The sequence below is a fragment of the Pteronotus mesoamericanus genome, unplaced genomic scaffold (assembly GCF_021234165.1).
Source record: "Pteronotus mesoamericanus isolate MK-2021 breed Mesoamerican mustached bat unplaced genomic scaffold, CSHL_Meso_final scaffold_1186, whole genome shotgun sequence".
NCBI classification, from domain to species: Eukaryota; Metazoa; Chordata; class Mammalia; order Chiroptera; family Mormoopidae; genus Pteronotus; species Pteronotus mesoamericanus.
The window spans coordinates 14,096,905-14,107,521 of record NW_026555302.1 but is presented as its reverse complement, the minus strand read 5'-3'; positions in this window follow the sequence as shown (position 1 = coordinate 14,107,521).

Here is a 10,617-nt window from a genome sequence, read left to right as displayed (position 1 = left end):
TTGCCACGGGCCCCAGGGCTTCTGCAGGGCTCTGGGCAGGAGCCCCGCACGCCCCGCAGGCCCCGCAGGCCCCGGCAGGGCAGGTGTCACCCGGGGCTGGCTGGGGATGCCCTGGGGGCGGGTCCGACAGCAGTCACCTCTCTGGGCGGGGCGGGGCGGGCCTCTGGCCCATTTTCCGGGTGTTTCTGGACTATGTAAAGAGCCCAAGGCAAGAAGGAGTTTGTGCAGCAGGTGAAGAGGAATGAGGGTGAAGGGGAAATGAGATTCCCTTTTCGTCATTGTCCTGTTGTGATTGTAGTGTCTGTACCAAAACCCCCATGACTTGGTCGCTGCCTTGTGCCCCGTACCCTGTCTGACTCAGGTGAGGCCTGGCCAGCCAGCGTCCTCGGTGTGTGCTGGCCTCGCCTCGCAAGCCGGCACTGCTCGCTCCGGCCGCGGGCCCGCGGGCCGCTTCACCCTCGTCGCTGGGCGGGCCAGGAGGGAGATTGGGTCTGTGCGCCGCGCGCCTGCGGCGCTGGGAAGGGCTGCGACCGACGACGCAGTGTGCGTTTTGTTTGTGATCGGCCGAGTGGGGTGCGGCTCATGTTCAAAGGCCAGAACCGTTTCTGTCCCCTCGTTGGTTTTCTTTTGTTCCTCTGCCCTCCTGTTCTACTTCATGAAGTATGTAACTCCCACCCTCGGTGCCCGCCTCTCGCCCTCGCCCGCCCCAAATGCCTCCCGAGTCAGTGACCTGCGAGCAGGGAAACCAGCAAATGTCCATCCACCTTCCTGACGTGTGGTGTGTTTTTATGTTGTTGTTTTTTTTTAACTAAGCTTGAACCAAAGTCAATTTTTAGCAAGCTGCTGTACTAATGGACTAGTTTATATTGTGCGGTTCAGACACATTGAGGAGTTAGATGCTACTGACAATTTCTTTTTCATTGTCTTTATTAATTTTATGTAAAATTGCTGCTTCTTTTAATCTTTTATGTTGGTAAGTTGTGCTATCCTCTGGGCAGACGCGACCTTGAGTTTAACTAGCGTCGCTTGTTTGGTGTGTGGACGGAGTGGCCGTGACCGGCACGCCGCTCCCCCGAGACCGGACGTCTGGCGCGCAGTCTGGGCAAATGGTTGCGGGGCTGCCAGTCCTCCTGCCGCTGCCCGTGCTGGTGGGGCCCCCCCCGGGGGCGGGCTCGGGGAGCGGGTGCTGCTTCCCCCGGTGCTGGGCTAGAGGTGATAGCATGAATTTCCCAAAATTGCTACCAAAGGAAGTGTCAAGTCCTGAGGGACTCGAGCCCAAAGGCCGAGCGGAAGGGCAAGGACAGGCTGTGTTGGTTTTCCTGTGCGGCTCAAAAGATGCTCCCTCCCCCAACTGTGACTGACCGAGCGACTGAAGCATTTAAAAAGATACTGGCCTCAACTGTTGGGCGATGGCCTTCTGTCCCCGGCCCTGCCTGGCCCTGGGAGAAGGGTTCTGCCGGGGAAACCCTTTATGAGGATAAACAGACCTGAAACCACACAAAAACCTGGCATTTAAAAAAAGTGAATTCTTAGACAAAGGTAACTAAATTTTTTTCTATTATTTAAAAACAGTTGCAAAATAAAAGATACATTTATACACGTACATGTGAAACACTAAAACAGCTTGTTGCTGGGCAGGTAGCTTGAAACAGACCCCCGCCCCATCCCTGGGCAGCCTGCTGGCCGTGCCCCTCCGTGACGCGCCCGGCGGTCCTCTGTCACTTCGCATCCTCTCATCATCTCAAGAAGAGCTTTTTGGATTGAATGACTCTCTGAAGCCAGCTATTCAGACGCAGCTGTTAGACACCTTCTGGGGGAGTCTGGAAATTAAGGGGGGCATTTGACCAGAAAGAGGTGTTGGTCTGCGTCCCTGCGCTTCCAGCAGGAAGAGCCAGACAGGCCATCGCAGGCCATCGCAGGCCATCGCGTCCGCCTCCTGGTCTCCCCGTCACGTGCCTGCGGGCGCCGCTTCACCCTGAGCTTGGCTGGCACGTTAAACCAAAGACTCGCTCCGGTGCACGTGCCGTGGCCCCGCCGAGCCCGTGGCGGGGCCTCCCCGGGGACTGGCAGCCGGGACTGGCCAGCGCGGGCTCGTTGCGGCAGTGCCAGCAGGTCGGGGCCTTCAGCCACGCCTGCGCAGGCCCGGGGGGCGGGAAGGCCGAGAAGAGGGCTGCTCGCGGGACCCTGGGCTGGTTCCCGACCTCAGGACCCAGTCGCTTTAGTGTGAATGCAGCTCTTTAGAGTTAGATACGTTCGTTGTTCACATCTGTTAGTGGTATCACACACACTCCCTTTGTTTATTTGCTAAGAAAGCTCAGCCCTGCCCCCATTCACTGGCTTATTACTGGAGAGCGGAGGGCGGAGCCCGCTGCCCCGTGGGCGGGCAGCGCTGCTGACATTGACAACCTCTCTTTTAAAGGGAAAATAAGATTAACTTTAAAAATTTTAGTGAGATTATCTTGCCGGTTCTACATCATTCATATAATGTTGGGAAAAAGCACAATTATACCTCTCTTTAAAAAATATTATTTTGTCCTATTACCCTTCATTTATTTGTGAAGGTAGAGGAAACCTTTATATTATCCAGAAGCACAGATACTTGCTTGACACAGTATTTAAATTCAACCCAATCTTTAACATTGAATTTTCTGTTTAAATTGCTGGGAAAGCTGGCGGCATTTGCAAACATGAGAAATTAATGCAGACTTTTAAAGTGATAAATTCGGATAGTAAACATTGCAATTAGTGTCTAGTAAGCTGGTGGCTTGCAGAAGAAACTGTGGTTGTTCATAGTCTGAAGTTGCTCCCAGGCCACATCGTCCTCACAAGACTTCTTTTACCAGTTGAAAGTAAAACCGTTGAGCGAGGAAGACAAGGAGAAGTGTTGGCAGGGAGAAGTTCGGGGCCGCGGGCGTCAGCTGGCTGAGGGGCAGAGGCGCGGGGCGCCCCGCGGGCTTCCCCGCCGTGGCGCTCCTAGCCCCGGGAGGCCCGGGGCCGTTGGCGACTTCCGGGCCTTCGGTTGCTGAGAAGCCTCAGCACTTCATTGCGAGAGTGCAGCCAAGGCTGTGTCATTCCTCAGCATTGGGAGCGGGTGACTTTGAAGTTGTGCTCTTCAGGCCGTGCTTGTTAGAGCTGAGAAGGTGAAAAGACCAAAGATCTGAGTTTTAAAATTATTCCAGTGGGAAAGAATTGATGGATTAATTTGACCGTAACCATTATGAGTTCACTGTTCCATGTGTGCGCGCGCAAAGCATTCAGTGTGTGACACTGTTCCTAGTCCGGGCCATTTTGAAGTCATTTTCAGTCTTGAGACATTTTGAGGATAACACTTTAGAGGGTGGTAGATCTTTCTTAGTATTCACCTTTACTTTTACAAAGGAAAAAAGTCCTCCTTGGCCGTCTGGGAGGACCTCGGACTGGCTGTGCAGAGGTGGCCCGCATGTGGGCTCGGGCCAGGCGAGGAGAGTGAGGTGTGTTTATCGCTGACGGCCGAGAGCACCAGAGGCAGAAGGTCCCGCTCTGTCGCATCCCTTCCTTAACCCAAAGAGATTACAGGGGACACCTGAGGTCCCCAGGAAGCCGTCTGACAGGGCTCCATCCGGAGGGTGGGGATGTTTCTCTGAGTTGTCCCCTTCACACCTGGATTTCCCGTGGCTCGTGAGCTGCTGCCCCTCACTGTCCCAGCCCCTCCGCCCTCGGCCTCTGCTGCCGTGGGAACCTGCCTGGCGGGGCAGAGCCTGGAGCCTGGACCCCCCTCCCCGCCCCTCCCCGCCCCGCCCCCCCTCTAGGAATGGCGACACCCTCGACCCTGAGGGCAGTGCCGGAGGGTGGCAGAGAGCTCCAGCACCGCCATGAAATACCTCAGCATAGGCTAGCGTTGTTGCAGAACTGGTTTTAAACTCAAAACCAAATAAATAAATAAAAAGAGAAAACTTTATAAATAGTGGAAGTAACTGTAGCTATAGCATTTAGTTAACTGATGTGTATTATGACTGGTAAACATGATTGATGCTGTATGTATTGGGATCCTGTTCATAGGTGACAGTTTGTAGGGTTCGGGAAGGGTGGGTGGGGGGCGAGGTGACTATATTAGGTGGAAACTGTTGCTCGTGCGTTTGTTTTTCCTTATACCTGACTTGCCGAAGGAGACGGCATTGCCCCTCTGATTGGGTTTCGGGTGCGTCGGCCGCGCTGGTCTGACGTGCAGGGCCGTCTCGCAGGTCCAGGGCCCCATCGGACACCACTGTCTCCGGCCCAGCCTGCCTGCGCCCCTCCGTGCGGCTCACTCCTCCTCCGCGTGCGCGGTGGGCGCACCTTGGAACCGGAGAGGAGAGCAGGGGCATGGGAGCAGCGCACGGGGACCTGGGAAGGTGGGGGAGGCGGCCCTCCCTGCTGCCCGCGCCGTGGTGTCATGGTGTCGGCGCTGTGCCGGGGCCGCTCTCCGAGCCCGGATGCCCTTTTCTCGTGCCGAGGCCCGTCCTGCCCAGGCCGAACGTGCAAAAGGGGAAAACCGAGCCGCGAAGCTGGCTGGTGAGACCCAGGAGGACGTTGTTCTCGGGGGGCGCGGTGGGGGGCAGCAAAGAGCCCTTCGGCCTAGCTGAGGGCAGGCTGTCCCGGCCCCCGGGGGTGTGTCCCAGAGAGGTCATTTGCAAAGGGACACAAGTCTTCACAGGGTGTCAAGGCTCTGGCGCGGCCACCGCGGACACCGCTGGCCCTTGCTTATCCTCACACTTTCTACACAGGCAGCGGGAACAGGAGCAAAGAGCCGAAACCCGGAAACCCTTCCCCTTTGTCCCTCCCGTGCCCTTCCCACATTCGGAGGGGACCCATGGCAGCCGCCTCGGCTCCGGAGGCGCTTCCTTAGTCGCGCTCCGCTGGCCTGCCGGGCGGGCCGGGCTGCTCAGTGCAGCAGAGATCTTGGAGTTGCTGGGAAACGGCAGGGGTGGGGGTGGTTAGAATTCTTTATTTTCCTTCGTCTAAGACTTGTAGAGTCAGTATAGCCGGTTTGAGGTCAGGCGACCTTTCAGTGTGCTGTCTCTGTTCTGCCGCTTGTGGAGGATCAGCGTTTTCAAGAGCAGGGCCACATGGAGAACCACAAGGCCTTCCTTGGCTCTGCTGTGGGGCCGTTGTTTTGGGCTGTTCTTACACACGGGCTCCGGGAGCTGAGGAGTGTTGTTTGGGCTACCATCGCTGGGACCCAGAAAGGGGGGTGGACAGGAAACGTATTGCTCTTTTATTGTTTCATCCAAAACTGTCGGGTTGTTGAACTTCACAAAAGCTGTTCTAATAGTCTTGTTCTGACACGATGTGAAAGCGGGCCGGCACTGTGTGACTCCTCGGAGCGCTGGACGGGTCTGGGAGCGGCTGTGGGCTCGCGGGAGATCGGAGCGCTGGAAACGGAAGTCAGGGGAGGCGAGCGTGCGCGGTGGGCAGCCGCTTTGAGGGGCGATGAGATGGCCCGGGCCTGGGGAGGGCGGGGGCCCTCTGCGAGGCTCCGGCCCCCGAATCCGCCCGCTCCACACAGGGCTCCGCCGCCCCGCGCCCCCTTACAGTTCACACGCAGGGCGCTCTCAGGTGGTTCAGACCCCAAAGCTAATTTCCTGTGAAAAAACATCGAGGTCCGTTGGAAAGTCCCCTGGGTTTTCCTTGTTGCTCACCCATCGTGGTGCTTGGTGGGGCCGAGTTCCGACAGTGCGTCCCAAGGCCTGCGGGCAGGTGGCCAGGCGTGGCGCTGCTTGAAGTGAGGTGCCTAGATGCTCTGCGCAGCCAGGGCCGCCTCCGAGGGAGGGGACGGAGCCAGGCGGAGACGGGGCTCTCGCTCCCGCCCGGCCCTCTGTGTCTCGGTGGGAGCCCCGCGGCAGGAGGTCAGTGCACTTTCAGAAGCTCCGTGACAGTTCTGTTAGGGAGGGAGGACCTGGGCGGGCCAGGGGCCCCCCCTCGGTTCTGACCTGCAGCAGCCCAGGCGGCATGCGCCGCGCCCTGGTGCTGTGAGCTCGAGACCCGCCGCGTTCTGCGGCCGGCCTTTCTGCAGCCTGCGTCGCCCGCCCCAGGCCAGGTCATCGGGGAGACGGGCGGACATGAAGCTCTTTACCTCTGCGGAGCGGGCCGGCACGCACCCCTTGCCCACCATGGAGACACGCCCCCCCCCCCCCCCCCCCCGTAGGCTGTCCCTCGGTCCCGCAGGCTGGGCGGGCAGGCGCGGGCCTCCCCTCCGCTGCAGCCTGGGCCGTCACATACCTCGCCCTAACTCGTGGCTGAGCAGCTGGCCCCAGCCTCCCCTGAGCCCCGCCGAGTTGCCGAGTCTGCCCTCCTTCCTTGCGTCCTGCCGAGCCCTGGCCTATAGCATCAGGGGACCTGGGGCTTGGGGTGGGACCACCTGACACCTCTGAATGTCGCTGCTTGAAAGCTACTGCAAACTGAGGGCAAATTGCAATCTTCCGTTTCTTTTTGTTTCAAGGGGTCTTCACAGGTCTAAAATCTGCCTCCCCCGCTGCCTTTAGGGGGCTGGTCAGCTGCGCCCCCCCTTCTGACCGCTGGCCGCACGCCAGCTCCTGTCCTTGCCTTCCCCCCGCGGCCTCCGGGTTCTGCCGAGTGTCAGGACTTCGGGTGGAAGGGAAAACACCAAAGAGGCCCCTTTACGCCGACTGCTGCACACACGTTTCACTTTTGTTCCTTTGACGAGACCAAAAGAAATCCAAATATTTAAGTTGTTGTTGTTATTATTATTGTTATAAGTTGACAATCTTATGTCCCATGGCTCCCAGGAGCTGCGCCCCCAGCCCGGTCCCCTTTCCTTTGAATGTAGCTCAGCCTCGGTCCCCACCCCGTGTCGGAGAGCGCCGCCAGGTCTTCGCGCCGCCGCCACTGTACGCCAGGGAGGGCGGTTTCTTTGTTTGGTTTTGTTTTTGTTTTTTAAATTTCCAGCCAAAACCAAAGATTTCTTAATGATTGTATAAACTCAAAACAAACAAAAAAAAACCAAAGAGAAGGGCAGTCTTCGGTGCCGACCCAGTCTGTGGCATCCTGGCCGGCAGCGCAGTGAGGCCGGCAGGCGGCTGCCCTCCCGGCGGGTTTGCAGAGGCGCGCTCGGGCTCCGGCCACCCGGTGAGCGCGCCGTGGCGCAGACGGGCATCCCCGCGGACGGAGCCCCGGTGCCGTGGTCCTCCACCCACACCACCTCGGTCACGGCAGGGCTGGCCCGGGACGCGCAGGGCGGGCGCTGCCCGCGCCGGACTCCACCGCGTGGGGGCGGCCGGAGGCCCCGCGCGGGCTGGCCGCTCTGCCGGGTGCTAACCTCTGGGTGCGGGCGAGGGGCACGCCCGGGCCTGCGGAGCCTTCTCTCCCTGTCCCTCCCCGGGGGCTGCCGGGAGGCGGCCGTCCCCTGTGTGAGATGCGTGCAGAGCGGTTGCTGAGCTGTCCCCCCCATGGCTGGTCTCTTCCTGCAGTGCACTGTGCAACTATGCATCGTCCGTCACACCCTCCTGTGCTGGGTAGATGCCTGTGACTTTTTACCTGGGGGGCGGGGGGTGCAAGTGAAGGAACTTTTTACACGGCTCTTTTTAATCTCAGCTGGTTGGGGGGGGGGGGTTTGGTTCTAGGGTCATACAAGCTCTATCCCAAAGCAAAATCCAAATGTTAATAAATAATATTAGCCTGATGCAGATACCAAAGATGATTTCTGTCCTGCGGAACCTTAGACTTGTGTATTAAGTACGATTACCCAGCACTTGCATTAGTCTAACCTCAGTAATTCCAAAGCTTAGATGTATATTTTGGTATATTTCTGGGATATTAAAAAAAAATGTCGTTTAACTTGTCATTTGTTTAGTGTAAAGTCATAGCATGAAAATAACTGAACTGTCCTATTCTTAGTAGTTTGAAATAATAGTATTTTTGTATGTTTTGGGTGTGTCTATGTATGTATTAACATAACAGTTTTCACTGCCTGGGTGTTCATAATAACAGAAAATGAAAGCCTTCGCGTGTACATACTGTTCAGTAATAAACTTCACCCCTTCAATCTTGAGTGCTGACCCGCTGATTCCCGCTCCCGCCGGGGGCTTCGTTCTGTTTTAAAGACACGGTGGTCGTGTGTTTCTGAAGCTGTTTTCTTTCTCTCTGTCTTTAGATAACTTCCCCACTGTTTCTTTCCTTCAAATGTCGATTCAGGGGTGTTTCCCACTGTTGTGGCGGGGGCACAGGCGAAGCGGCCCCGTGGCCCCCCGGGGCTCCTTGTTTTATGTACTTGACTTTAAACTGTGCGTCTGAGTTCTCCTGTGTGGAAACCCGCGATGTGGCGTAAGTGGCCGTCCCAGCGCTGCCCGGCCGCTCCCGAGTCGAGGGCCGGGAGCCCTGCCCATCTCCCCGGGTGGCCTTGCGACCCGGGTGGCTGGGGTGCCGCCTCGCTGCCCAGCAACGCCCGGGCAGCCGTCCCCCTCCCCCACCCCCACCCAGAGGGGTAGGTGATAAGAATCAGCTGATAACTTGGAATCGGGGGGCCTTGTTATCAGCCCTCGGGAAACACAAGCAGCTTCACATTTCGGGGGAGTCACTGATCCCTCCCGAGGCCTGAGGAGTGGGGGTGGGGGTTAGGGAATGCGTGGTGCTGTCTCCTTAAAAGTGCCCTTCCTGGGGCGCCCCCACCCCCGGCTGCCGCCAGGCAGGGCCGCGGGCTCGGGAGAGGCCGCACAGGTGGCCGGGGTCGGGAGGAAAGGCTAGGTTCTGTGTGGCGCGTTTGTCTGCTGTACTTTTTATATATATGACACCTAACTGTAACTGTACAGTTCATTTCTGTTGTAAAACATCATTAAACTGTTTTTCCAAGTGTTTTCACATTGTTCGAGTTTCTTTGATGGTGTCACGCCCAGGTCCGGGGGGCCTCACGCATGCGTGCGCGCACCTCGCACAGACCGCCCGCGGCAGCCCTCCCCGGTGCCTGTGCGGCGGGTGCCGGCTCACGGCTCCGCGCCCCCAGCACCCCCGCCCGGCTGGGAGTGTTGGGCGGAGCGCCAGCCGCCGGGGACGCTTCAGGCCCCGGGGCTTGCTGTGGCCACACACGCAGGCCCTTGGTTGACCCCGAGAGAGGGCTCTTCAAAGTCCCCTTTCCCTGGGGACGTGGCTGCAGAGCTGACGCGGAGCTCGCCTTTGCCAGCTTTAGGGTTTCAGCTGCCCTCACGTTGCTCCCCCTGCCCCGGGTCTCCCGTCCCCCCGGAGGGCGCATGGCAGAGCCCTCCTGCTGCCTCCGCTCCGCTCGGCACGCAGCGTCTCGGCCCGTCCTGGGTCGCGGGACACGGAGAACTGCGGCCTCAGCAGAGCTCCTCGCGGGGAGGGGCTCTGCAGCGCGCGCCCGCCTCGCGGTGGGGGCTCCGTGGGAGGGCGCTGGGGCCCCCGCCTGCCCTTCTCCGGCCCCTTCTTGTATTCACAGCTTGCATTTAAGTTGATGTTACTCACTTAAAACCATTTCAAGCTTTTAACAGGAGTCCTGTTTGGTAGAGACAGTGGTGAGCTCACCGGGCTGACAAGGACTTTGGAAGGCAAAGCCCACCGGTCACATCCTCAGGAGGGAGGGTGAAGGGCCGGTGCTCGCCTGGGACCCTGCCGCCCTCCCTGGAAGGCGGGTGTGTCCCAGCCCACTCGCAGCAGCCTGCCGGCGGGGAGACTTACCCTCGAGAGGTGAGTTCTCTCACGGCTGCCTTCTCTCTCCAAAGGCTGGATGGGGCCCCCTCACCTGGGCTCTGGGGCTCGGCCTGTCAGCACGTCACTCAGTCCCCCCCCAGGGTGCCCCTCTCTGGTCACCCTGCATGCACCACCCTCCCGTCCCCCCGGGCCGTGCCTCCAAATGCTTGGCACAGTGGGTCAAACTCTTATGTCAAGCCAGCCACGCGGGTCGCCTGACTCAGCCGACCTTGAAGCTAGACTGCGGCGTGAGGCTCACTCCGTCTGACCGCTCGGCGAGCCCCACGTCAGCGGTTGGAAGGACGGTGAGCGGAGACGCAGCGCAGCCGGGAGGAGGCTGCCCGCGCCGTGGGGAGCCCGCGTGGGGAGCCCGCGTGGGGAAGGGCAGTGAAACGTGGCGCACCTGCGGCCTCCCGCCCCCTCGGAGGGCGCTGCGCCTCCAGCCTCCCGGGCTTCTCTGCGCCCGCTGGCCGCGCTCTCGCCGGCCCATCGCCAAGTGTCCTGGCACTGCAGCGTGTGTCGCCTCCTTTCCGAGGATGGGGCTGAAATCAGGGACAAAGTGTGAAGTCCCTAACTCTGCGATGAGTCGCAATACTGCTCCCCTCCCCGCGGGCTCGCCAGGTGCTGGGCGCAGAAGAGCTGCCGTGTGTGTCTGGTGGAGACGCGTGTTGCTCCTGCTGCAGACCCAGACGCTCGACCTTCAACAGCCATGAGCGGGGACTTCTTTTTTCAAGCAAGCGGGGCCATTGGCCCCAAAGCCCTCCCCCAGCGTTAGGGGACGGGCCGAACCCCGAGGCCGGAGGTCGGTGCTCTGTCCTCGGCGCTGTTCCTGCGCCCCCGACACCCTCGGAGGGCGGAGCCGCCTGCCCCAGCGCCTGAGCGCGGCGGCCCCTCAGGCTCGCCTCCCACCCCCGCGGCCGGCGCCGCGCTGAGCCCTGTGCA